The sequence below is a fragment of the Poeciliopsis prolifica genome, unplaced genomic scaffold (genome assembly GCF_027474105.1).
Source record: "Poeciliopsis prolifica strain line A6 unplaced genomic scaffold, Auburn_PproV2 SCAFFOLD057, whole genome shotgun sequence".
Lineage (NCBI taxonomy): Eukaryota > Metazoa > Chordata > Actinopteri > Cyprinodontiformes > Poeciliidae > Poeciliopsis > Poeciliopsis prolifica.
In genome coordinates, this window is record NW_026562432.1 from 1,702,868 (window position 1) to 1,714,294 (window position 11,427).

Sequence of the window (11,427 nt, forward strand, 5' to 3'; positions counted from 1 at the left end):
GGGATGGAAATAGTGTCTGCAATTTCCTTTCTCCCCTACATCTCTTTGTGTTGTTCACATTCAAGATGATGACAAAAGAAATCCTTGGATTGAGGACAGGACTCAATGCAGTTCCCAAGAAAACTTGCTTATTTCTGTCTTTATGGACATTATTATGGACTGCTGGATAGTCATGATGGAACATCAGGTTGCCATGTTCCCACAATGTTGGGAGCATGAAGTCATCCAAAATCATTTTTGTACTGTTACATCAACCTAAAGTTCAAACTTCAGCCTAACCCAAGCTGAACTTTACAGGATTCTACACTTTGCCATTTTAAGCTGTTTTAAGTATTATTTTATTTATTTATTTATTTTTTTTATGTTGACATGTTTAGTATTTCACCAGGATGCAACACAGGGAAATCCTGCTGCTGTTGTTTTTTATTAGGTGCAGATGTGATACAGTGTGTGGGATGAAGGTGTGCGTGTGGGCATGTGTACGTGTGTGTATCACACCAGGTGGGCTCCACCAACCGAGGATGCAGGAAGAGGTTCACGCTGCTTTTACTGGCCAGACAGGAAGTCTCTAAGCTTTGTCAGCTTATACCAAATGTGCTTCCATTGCTGCAAATGTACAAAAATATAACGCAAATGATGCAGTTCTACTGATGCACGCAGCTCACCAGAGGCTCACTGTGCTTCCTGTACTGATGAGTCATTCCACGAGCTAACATCTGCCCGATGCTCTTTTTCACTGTGCGAGACTCTCTGATGGATCTGCTAAATGAAAGGAAGCAGAAGACACTAGAGACGCTCTGTCCTCGTGCTGCATGAACGCACTTCTTCTTACAACAGGTCTGCATCCAGCCCAAAGCGTACTGATGATCCTATTCTCTGCTCTTGGACCAAAGACTTTGGTTCTAGAATGTGACTAATTTTTAAATCAAAAACATTAGGTATTTTGGACTGAGTTGAATAGACTAATTAATTAATAGACTTTGGGGCTTAACTGTAGGTACTGATTGTTACACAGTCAGATTAATTAGGTCAGTGTGACATGCTGCATGAGAACGGAAACGGTCAGAAAACTTTCCCAGAGAAGTGTTTGTTGGATTGTTAGTAATAAGATGAGAACAAGGAGAAGAAAAAACAAACACAACCACGAGAAACTGAGGACAGAGAGCCCCCGGATGTATTTTTAATTAGCGGAATCGAAATATGTCACAAAATACAGCACGTGGGATTTATGGGTGTTTTTTAGCTTCTGTGTTGATCCCAGGCGGACGAGTCGAACAAAGACAGCCTGGAGGACAGGAGCTGAGGTTTGCGCTGCATTTGGGTTTGTGATGGTGTGTGTGGGTTAGAGGGAGATTTAACACGTTGGTGAAATCCAGTGGGAGGAGGTGTGCAAGTGTTTGTGAATTCCCCACTGGGGGGTGAAGCGGAGGCCACTCTCAGATGAACCATCCACATTTCATCTCTCTGTCTGATGGGAGAGCAAAATGAAACGATGGAATGAAAACTGGAACGGCAAGAAATTCTCCATTCTGCTGCTATTTAACTCCACAATGAACGGAGTAAGAAGATTTTACATATTTTAATGATTTCACTGGAAGGTTTTCTTGCATTTTTTCCCTGATCCTATCTGTGAGCTTATGTCACCACCCTCTTCCTCTTCGGTCTTTGTCATCTCTGAAGTCCAAACATTTAAATACCAAGTCCTTGCCATGAACAAAAACAAGATAAACCTTCCTGTACAATTCCACTACAAACATCTTTTAGAAGAAAAAAAAACCCAAGAGGTCCATCAATATGTTTTGGAATGAATATTTTTAAGCTTTACTTTCTTGAGCATATTTTGATCAAATTCCATTTTATTTCTTTTATTTGATAAATCCAAAACTTGGAATTTGGATTTTTTTTGTTGATTTTGACACAGGCTTTGAATTTGTAGTATACATGCATATGTAATGACATGAAATACATGACATATCGGGATCAGAATACCAATATTTTCGTTGGCTTTGGCCCATAACTTGGGTATCTAAGTGAGAAGCTGGGATGTTTCTAGGGTCTCTTTGCACATCCTGCTCCTGTTCTTGCCAGGTGTGGTAGACTTAGGTCTGACTTTGTCTGGTGTTCAAGGCCTTCTCCTGTTTAGCTATTTAGCTAACTAGCTATTTAACAAAATATCTATCTGTCTAGCTACATAAATAGCTAGCTGCTCTCTAGAGAGATGTTTTGTTTTGTTTGTTTCTCCTAGACTTGATCGGCAGTAGCAGCAGTAAAATTGGACCAGTTCACAGACTCCCATGGTACACATTAAGCCGTACACAGAGCAATGAAGCACAAGCGTGTGTTCTTGCATTTCTGCGTGTTTCTGTGTTAGTTTGTGCGGGACACAACACTGATGGAGATGATTATCTGATGGTGCAGAATGCCTGGTGGTTTTATTGCCCGGCTGTCTGCCTGCACCCAGATACAAGTTTTCATTATGAGCGTCATAAATCTCATTAATGCACACGGGGCTCACGTCAGGATGCCCTCATGCACAGATGCAAACTTCTGCCTTTCTTTGTGCAATATGATGGAAACCAATCTCCCGATTACAGATGAAAATAACCCGGCTTTCTACAAAACGAGACGAGCAGAAACAACCTAAGGTGCTGAGAGAAAACAGGCAGGAAGAGTCATTTTTAGAACGTTTATCATCTTGATTGAAGCCGAAGGAAGAGAGCCGGGGGCAGGAAGGAGTGAGGTTTATGGCCAATGTGGTCTTGATTTTGAGAAACACAACCACTAATATGACTGGTGTGACTACAAGTGTGACACAGAATGTGGCCCAGGTTTCTGGGCCACATTCACAAGAGTTTACAGTCAGTTCACCAAAGCAGCAGTTTGATTTGAACCAGTTTATTGATGGATAAGCAGATTTCTGATGTATGGAAACTCTATTCATAAAACATATTTAAAATACAATGAGAAGGAACTTATTTAATTTTTGCCGATGAAGAATCTCAAACTGTCATGTTGTGTATCAAGACATGGTGAATGGGACAGTGGAGCTGAATGGGACAGTGGAGCTAAACTGCTGGACGATGCCAGTCACAATAAATTATTATTTTATAAGATGCAAATGAAAATACCACTATGATACAACAATATAACGAAGTATATTGGAAAATAGCATGAAATACATTAAGTACTGTATTCCCATATACTTTTTATATGGGAATAGTATAATATATTAATATTTTTCTATATATTGCAATATAAGCATAGCCCATATACGCATTTGCAGCTCTGGAAAAAATGAAGAGACCAAAATGATCAGTTTCTCCAATTTGACTTTTTATAGAAATATGTTTGAGAAAATTGAACATTGTAGTTTTATTCTATGAACCACATGTCTACAAAATTCCAAGCAAAAATGTAGTATTTAGAAAATGGGAAAAGATGCAGTGCTTTCTGACCCCAGTGTATGACTAATGTTGGCAGCTCCACCAGAGCTACTCAGGCATTAGCTGGTTGCCTCTTTGACTAAAGCTTGGTCTCTCAGGGTTGTTGGATGACCATGTGTTTTGGTAAGTCTACATTGTGATTTAGAAGTGTCAGCGTAAACTGAGCTCAACTAAACACGTCTTTAGTTTTTTTACAATGACTTGAAACCCATGTGTCGTTTTTGTGCACTCCATAAAATCCCAATGAGATTCCTTGATGAGTTCGTTGTGGTAACAGGACAAAGTGAGATGCTAACACTCTCCAAAGGCACTGAAATAAAGGACTTTTTGTTCAGACTGTGTTATACATTTCTGTGTTTATGCAGTTTATTTGGGGGAGGCATTGAAGTCAGGGTTGACTGATGATTACCTGTTAGGGAGGTAAAATGAGGACGTCTTGACAAAAGGTAAATATACACAGAGACAGAAGTTTTCCTTATGCAGAAATCAGCATGTCACCTCCTTCAAGCAGCACCTGCTACTTCATAGAGACCCCCACCCACCTCAGCCTCACATCAACATGTTGGCTCTCTGCAAAGGGCTAGGAAGAGTGTCGACTTTTCACAAAGCACAGCAAGCTGTTTTTATCTTGCTCTTCATAGTTGCGACTCCGGCATGCGATGCATGTTATCTCCCCGTTTTCTCTTCCTGACTCCGGCAACGGATCCACAGTTCGCCCAATCGCAGTCGAGCTGAATCACATTTACCAGCACGGTTGCCTGGCAACAGGAGAGGAGAGAAAGAGGAGCGTGTGAGAAAAAGGGACGGAAGTTGTGGCGGAGAAAAAAATAGCCGTGTTGTTGCCAAGAGGAGAGGAGAAATCTGAGGAAGATGGCTTAATTGCCTTTCACAGATTGCATGCCTTTCACGGTCAACTGCCGATTCTAATCTTATCCAGCTGATCATGCAACAGAATTTCCCGAGGCAGGATTCTGTACTCTGGCCTACATAATTTGGTTACAGTGAGGATTAGTCATGTCCTGACATTATTTTAACCCCACATGGGCAACAGAGTCCATTTTAAACACAATGACAATGAAGTGTTCTGTGATTCGTAAAGTACCACAGATCAGTCGGTTTTTGATGTTTTTCTACTGCTTGTACATGCTAAAGCAGATGCAGTTTTCTGCCCTTCACCAATACCAGTTTTTTTTATGTAATAAAATGAGACAATGATAAATTATGTCATCCAGTAACCTTGTTGCACACACAGTGACAACAATCACTTCCATTTGCTTTGTTTTTCTACTTTGGCCCAAAAGCAACTTCTGGACTTTACTGAAATTACGAGCAAATAAATATAAGACAGTATAAGTAGTGATATTACATCAGAACCAGCTGGAAGGCAGCAAACAGAAATCAGCTTCAAATTCTTGCATCAAATCTTCAATCAAGTCAAACCCATTTGTCGTAAAACTTTGGTTCTGTTCCTCAAAACATTGCTGACATCACTAAGAAAACGTACCATGAGTTCATGCGGGGTACGTTTTACCACATACAGAAAACTCTACAAATGGTTTTAATTCTTGCGTGGCTGTGCGATGTCCCTCATGGTCCGTTCACACCAGACACGCGATGTGCGTCAAAAACATGTCCAATGCTTCAAGTTCGATGCATGTGCACTTTGAATGCAGTTGCTTGAAGGTGCGTTGACACCAAACGTGTTTTGAGTATCAGGTGTTTGAAGAGGTCTCCGGTCTGCTTGGCATTCACAAATGCATTTGAACTGGACCAGACTTCACAAACTGAGACTCAGGTTTGTCAGCAATCAGAGTTTGCTTTTTATGGTCCTCATTAGAGTTTGCTTGCACAGTTACACCTGCCCAGACTTTCTAGGCAAAGAAATTTTGATTGAGTTTGATTAAAACAAAATAAACAGTGAATGCAACTTTAGAGCAGTTTTGTTGCTTAGCTTCTTTTGTCCGAATTTATTTTTCTTTGTGAAACGTCTTACAGAAATATGCAACATTTCTTCATCGCACCACCTAAATGTCTCTTTCTTACATCATTTTTTTTTCTTAGTTTTTTTCTCCTCACTTCTCTTCCTCTGCAAATAGGCCATGGCTGATAGGTCTCTTGTTGTGGAGAGGGTTACCAAACAACATCATTGTCTCTAATTAAGCCTCAGCAACAGAGTGCATCTACTTCCCTCCCTTCTCTCCGCCTCTATCCCGTCTCTACCACCGTCTCTCGCTCTGTCCGCTGTCCTCCTCTCTCCTCCTCTCTTTTCCCTGGCATGCCATTGGTCTCCTACATCCTGACGTGTTTTTCCCATCGAATCCCGTCTCATGTTCTTGTCCTCCAGCTTTTTCTGTCCTCCGTCCCCACCTCAGTCTCTGGCAGCTCTAATGTGGACATTTCCTCATGTCACAGAGCAGCATTGTCCCCGAGGTCAACAGCACAAGCTATGCTCTGTTGGACACACACACTGACACACACACGCACATGCAGTGCACTCTTTCAGTCAGCATGGGAAGTTTAGCTGATTGAATGTAGCTGCTCTGGGGCCAATCCTGTTTAATCGGACAAGAGGCCGGCTTGAGGAGTACGATGCATGTGGGAAAGAGTGCTTGCATGTGTGTGTGAGTTCTGAAGGTATTGGTATGAAGTGTCTTTTGTTGCCTTATGTTTTTCTTTTTTTTGCTTGTTTTTGTCATGAAAGTTTAAGCAAATGTCCTACTTGTGCAAAAATACGGAAGCATATCTTCCTGGATTTTGGCTGTTGTGTGTATGTGTGTTAATGTGTGTGTGTGTTTGTGTGTGGGTGTGTGTGTGTTAATGTGTGCGCTGTATGTGAGTGAGAGTTTGGTGTTAATCCGTAGCATTAACAGCTACCAGTCAGGCGTGAGAACCAATGTGGCTGCTGCTGCCTCAGCTGTATACTCGCAGTTTTGTCCCTGACCTTGTATTCGTTGTGGAAGGTTCCAACACTGAACCTTTTGTATGTAAAAGAAAATTGATAATCGTGTTGTGATTTTTAACGTGTTAAAATTAGCATTAGCTACTCCCAGAGAACTGACACAAATTTTACTCAAATTAAGTATGCTAATAATGAGCTGAATGTCATGGGAAGCTATGCAGATGCTCTGTCAGCCCTGATGAAGACTTACTTAACTGAATACCTGAAGTGACTCAAACTCATGGCAATCCTTCCTATTTCAGCCTCACAAAATCGTCTTTAGGTTTAGGTTATATGTATCAAAATGAGTGGATGGAAAAGGTGACAGAGGATGTAGTCTTCTACAGTATGTGGTACGTGTCTTCATGTTTAGTTTTGGAAAACACCAACACACGCCATCTGCTATGTTAAGAAACAAAGATAGCTGTTCATAATACTAATCTATTTATTCATTTTTCATGTTTCTAAAACAACCTATGCATTATTTGAACACTGCTTTATTTAAAATACTAATAATGCTGTACACATTTCATAAAAACATAATTTATGTTCAAATCTGAATGCAAGCATTTGGCAAAACTGTACCCAGTGACTTATAAAGTTTCAAGGTGAAAGAAGTGCAATTTTAGAATCTTGACATATTGTTTTCTTGCTCTGCTTGTGCCATTCAAATTCAATCCTCTCTGTATTATTGCCTAGACTACAATAACCATTTTGCTAAATTTAGACCTCTGCAGTGTCTGACTCAGCACTCCATGGTTTTGCTCCAAGTGGTTGTTGCACATTATTTTAAACAGTGTGACATACAGGGACACCTAGCTTAATAACTTTTATGTGACATCGCACATAAATCCTTAAACATAATAACAATATCACATGTTTATTGTTGTGTATTGAATCCCTAGAATACGAGGCTATATATTTTAGAATTGCTATGTGAGTGTAACCGCTGACTGTATTTACAATTACCAATGTTTGATATGATGTAAGAATTGCATTAGTCCAGGATTAAAGAGGCATTCCTATTCCAGCAGGGATTAATATTCATTCACAGGCATACTTAATAGTCTAATCCTCTTTCTGTCATTCTGACACACCCACACTCACTGACCACACCTCAGAAGAGCTCATATAGTGAACACATTGATGCATGTTACAGCATGCGCCATCTGTAGAACATACAAGTCATGCACCGTAACTTCAAACCGTTATGCAGATGCAAAATGCCAACATGAAGGTGAGTTTCTGTTTGCACCCAGATGCAATTTAACACAGCAGAGAGTAAGATGTGGATCGGAGGCTGGCACGGGATGCAAATTTCAAGTTCTTTCCCAATTAGGGTGCAGCCATGTATGTTAATTACGTTTTTGGTGCCTTTGTGTGGGTAATACATACAAATGAATCTGTGAGGAAATCAGAAAGAGCAGGTAGCCCTGCAGGGGTTTGTGAGTCGCCTGTTATACTTGTTAACACCAGCCTTGGCACAAATCAGACACCATAAAAACAAAGATAATATTTCCTGAGTGACAGCTTTGCTAGGTTACCAGACCTCCAGGGTAGATTTTCGGACTGTATTTTTATTGCTTTTGTACTCTATAAAGGATCTCCTTCCAAGAACACACATTGGCAGGTCAACTTGTCAAACTTTTGGGTTCAACTGGAAAACACCAGGCATTTAGAAGTGTTTATATAGCATTGTTTTACTGCTGAACTGCTGGTTTGTAAGGTGGCATGTTTTACTCAACGATAAATCCCCCCCGCAAAGCAGCGAGAGCTCCTTTAGGTCAAGCTTTGACATTTCAGCTTTTAAGTGCACTGAATAGCACTAGTACGTACGCATTTATAGTCATAAAAATCAGGCTACCAGAACGAACCATAATAACAATTAAAGCCACAAGCGGCGTCAGGCGGCCCTCGCAGCCAAGCGCCGCTCCGGCCTATTGGTCACCTCGGGGTACTAGCAACCGCCGCCCGACGCCAGCCACCACAGAAGCTGAAACAATACAAAAGCAATAGGCCTTCGCAGCGCTTAGCTGCTTGGACCTAATAATTTCGAGAGCAAAATGAAGCAGAAACTCTTTCTGACAACATTTGATTCATTGTTAAAGCAAACACTGATCCTGAGTACAAAGATATTTAATGCTCATTAAATTTAATGACATTAAATTTGAGTTTTGTGAAAACTAAAATTTTCAATTTAGTACATGTTCTTCTTGTGACAGAGGGAATGACGTTCAGCAACAAACTGTCTTTTACTCATCAAGTTATTCCATAACTTGTCATTATGTTGTTTTGTGACTAGTTTTATAGCAGTTTTAAATAACAAATATTGCAGTATGATAAATTACCTAATGAATTATTGTGATAAATGATAATCTTGCTGTTTAGAGAGCATGTTTAAGTAATGCCTGACGCCGCTTGTGGCTTTAATTGTTATTATGGTTCGTTCTGGTAGCCTGATTTTCATGACTATAAATGCGTACGTACTAGTGCTATTCAGTGCACTTAAATGCTGAAATGTCAAAGCTTGACATTTGCCCTCTCAATTTCACACAGAATCTCTACAGTAGAACTGGAAGATATTTTAAATATCCAAAATAAAACACACAACCAAAAACAAAATTGAAACCATAAGTAAAATGGATCGTGAAGTCTCTGTAAACAAAATTGCCCTTCAAAAAATATTAATCATCAGAATGGAAAGTTGCCCAAAATGGTAAAAGTTGACTCACAAAACCAGCAGCTAGTATATTACTTTTAATATATTTGTAAATATTATCTTGTTATTCTTGCAGAATGTGTCAAAAGTGGTCAGTTTTTAAACCGTTTCATGACATTCAGTGGGAACCCTGACCCAAAGCCCTCATTTAAGGTATAAAATGTATAAATAAAACACTGGAGTTGACCTTTTCTCTCATAATAACAATGAATCCATCAGTTTCTCGCAGCAGCAGACTGAATGCGGTTCGCTAAACAGAGAAGCTCCACCCACATGTGGCAAGGTGACCTTGTTTTTTCCTTTTGAGTTAGATTTTGATATTGTTAGATTGTACATTTTGAAGTTATTTTCTTAGTTTATTTCGGGTTAACTGTTTTGTTTTTGCATGTTGTGGTTGTTGGTCACGTGGCGCATGCGCCCCACTGCAGCAACACAGCTGATCCGCATCTTCATTAAGTTGTTTACAGATCAGGAGGAGTAAAAAGGGGTTGGTGGGTCAGTGAGTTGAGCGGCGGGTTGGCGTTTGACGGAGAAAAAGAAGGAGGAAGGCAGAAAACAAATAACACATCAAAATTGAAAAAGGTGGATTGAGCATAAACTGGAGCGGCAGACGGCTCGGACTGGCTTCAGGCGTTGGCTACAGGAGGGACCGGCCCTGAGGAGGACTGCTAATCTGGTCGCGGCAGAGGAGCGGGCGGCCGGCTAAGGAAGTGGAACTGCTGGGTTACCGCTGAGAACCGGAGAACCGGTCGGACCAAGCTGGACGTATAGAAGTAGTAAGAACCGTGTTCCCCTGAACGGAGCCGTTGGGCTGGCGCTCGCTGAGGTTCGTGTGGACTGGAGGATTGTTTGGACCGGGCTGGACGTGTGGGCAGCAGAGGACCGCGCCCCTTCTTTTTTCCCCCCGTCGTGGGCCAGTTAAGACTTTTTTTATAGACTTGTATATTGATCCTTCCTCAGCAATGTCTCTGTTACGGCCTGGCTTGGAAAGCCGCAACAAAATTAGGGGGACATGGCAACCACTCAATGTTAAGCCCATAAAAGGCGTTTATTTTTAAAAGAATGAAGTTGTCTAGAAGACATCAATAGGCGGCCCAAGGGGTGATCAGTCCGGGCCCCTTCAGTCTGGTCTCATCCTGGCCTGGATCACCGGGTCGTCTGCGCGTGGTGGCTTCTGACAGTCACCAACATGAGTGGAACGGCGCTCCTTGTATACCATCCAGGTGTCTGATGGAAGCACCTCCCACATTGAGGACCTTAATTGATAGTAAATCACATGACACACAGGACTGTGACAGCAGGGCCGTCACAGTCCAGTGTGTCTAGTTGTTTTTAAAATCAATTATTGTATCCCATTTATCAGTTTGTTGCGCCTCTGTCCACAATCCTGCAGGTTATTTGTATAAGGAAGAGATTAAGCCTCTCGGGCATCACACATAAAGCAACATTTTGGGGAAATATTTTTTTTTGGGTGTCTGGACAATTTCAAAAACCTCCTGATGGTTGGTTCACATTCCACATTTCACTGCACCATTACCTAGCAACCCCAGCTGAACCTAGTTTGTTACCTAGCAACCCAGGCAGAGGTCCAGCATATTTGGTCAGCTGGTTTTACTGCTGTATGTGCTGCAGAGTGGCTGCTGGAAAAGACAGAAGGTGTTTTGTTGTTGACTCACCATCCAGAAACCAACAAAAATGTGTTCTTGTTGGTTGTGCAGGAGGCTCTACTTCTGCTTTTCAAAGATCTACGGTTGAATAATTTCGCATCTCTTTGCAGCCATTTTCACTTGTGAGTTTAAATGATGAGTTGGGGGGTGTGGCCAGCAGCAGCTTATTTGGATTTAAAGTGACAGAAGCACTGAAATAGCTGAAAACAGACAGAACTGAGCAGAACTTCAGTCTCATTATTTAATTATTTTGTGCAAAAAATATAATAATGTTTTGCATATCCCATAGATCGATTCTAATTTGTTTTTTATTATAAGGAATTATACTGAGTCACCTTAAAAATGATCTTCTGGGTTGTTGGTTTGCATTTCATCCTCTTCTTGAAATGCAAACATTACTTTAATCTCAAGTTAGATGATATTTCTATTTCAGGAGTGGCTGAAACAGAAATAACGTTTCTGTTCCTAAATAAATGTTAACACATTTATTTAGGAACGCAAAGAGTTGTCTTTGTGTGGGGTCTTCACCTTATGAACCTGTCCAAAACTCACAATCTTATCCTTGTTTCTACTGCATTTTTTTCTTTCCACTCAATTTTACAATAATTTTCTGTTTGAGTCAGCAGTTTTTGCCTTGATTATGTTGACCATAATTTAGAG

General features: G+C 40.8%; 2 protein-coding genes across 6 annotated transcripts in view; one reads left to right on the forward strand and one right to left on the reverse strand.

Moving 5' to 3' along the window:
- Positions 1-11,427, forward strand: part of mtss1lb (MTSS I-BAR domain containing 2b) — a 72,971-nt gene that overhangs the window by 18,747 nt on the left and 42,797 nt on the right. The gene's annotated exons all lie outside the window — the stretch shown is intronic.
- LOC129379309 (flagellar attachment zone protein 1-like) overlaps positions 3,785-11,427 on the reverse strand; it is a 34,038-nt gene continuing 26,395 nt past the window's right edge. Inside the window, exon 2 of the transcript XR_008608160.1 lies at positions 3,785-4,201. The gene's annotated coding sequence lies outside the window, so the exon portion shown is untranslated. The remainder of the gene's footprint in view (positions 4,202-11,427) is intronic.